At 53.6% G+C, this 916-nt stretch overlaps 1 pseudogene; it reads right to left on the bottom strand.

Moving 5' to 3' along the window:
* On the bottom strand, positions 1-209 carry LOC134075736 (U2 spliceosomal RNA; annotated as a pseudogene).
* Positions 210-916: the final 707 nt, after the last annotated feature.

The raw sequence follows: 916 nt of genomic DNA, 5'->3' as shown, positions 1-916 counted from the left end.
GAGATGTGCACCGTTCCTGGAGTCACTGCAATACCAGGTCGATGCGTGGAGCGGACGGAGCAAGCCCCTCTTCCGTCTCCCTGTTCCAAAAATCAGATTAATATATAGTCCTCGGGTAGAGGACGTATCAGATATTAAACTGATAAGAACAGTTTTTTTTTTTTTTTTTTTTTTTTTTTTTTATTGAACGACACCAACACTACAGGTACACTCATGCAACACAAACTGCAAAATACAAACGCTCAGAAGACCAGCCAGCCCCAAGCCAGCACATCAACCCCCCCCACCACACAAAGTGTACCTGCCTCCCCCATTCTTGTTTTTTTTTTTTTTGTCCATGGGGGGCACGCTGCAAACTTCACAACGCAACATAAACACACAAAACAGTCAACACATACAAAACGCAGCCCACCAAGACCCCAAAAGCCCAAGCCCAAAACCCCCAACCCACCCACCCAAAAAGAAAAGAAAAAGAAAAGAAAACCCCAAACCACTCACAACACCACCTCTTCAGCAAGAGGCCCCCACAACCTCCTCGCCTCCTCCTCCCCATCCACCCGTGCACTCTCCCTCACGCAGCACCACACCCTCCATTTCACCCTAAACAAGAGGGCACTTGGGTCACCAGGGGGGGACTGCAGCCTAACTGACGCCCCCCTGCGCTCCCACAAGGCCCTCTTGCCCTCCGAAACGACCGTCCAAAGGACAGTCCGGAGCCCCGCCTCCAAGCCAGCCAAACCACACCCCCAAAGGACCAAGTCCTCGGACAAAAGAGCCGCCAGGCGAGGACCCACCCAAGTGGAAAAGGCGTCCCAAAAGCGGGCAGCCTCCCCGCAGGACCAAAACACATGGCCCACAGTTTCCACCCCACCGCAGCCCATTACGCAGCGCGGATGGCCCCTACCCCACAGTCGAT

Source organism: Sardina pilchardus, chromosome 2, assembly GCF_963854185.1.
Source record: "Sardina pilchardus chromosome 2, fSarPil1.1, whole genome shotgun sequence".
Classification (NCBI taxonomy): Eukaryota; Metazoa; Chordata; class Actinopteri; order Clupeiformes; family Clupeidae; genus Sardina; species Sardina pilchardus.
Note: the sequence above shows the minus strand (reverse complement) of the source record. Positions and strands in the feature narration are given on the sequence as shown.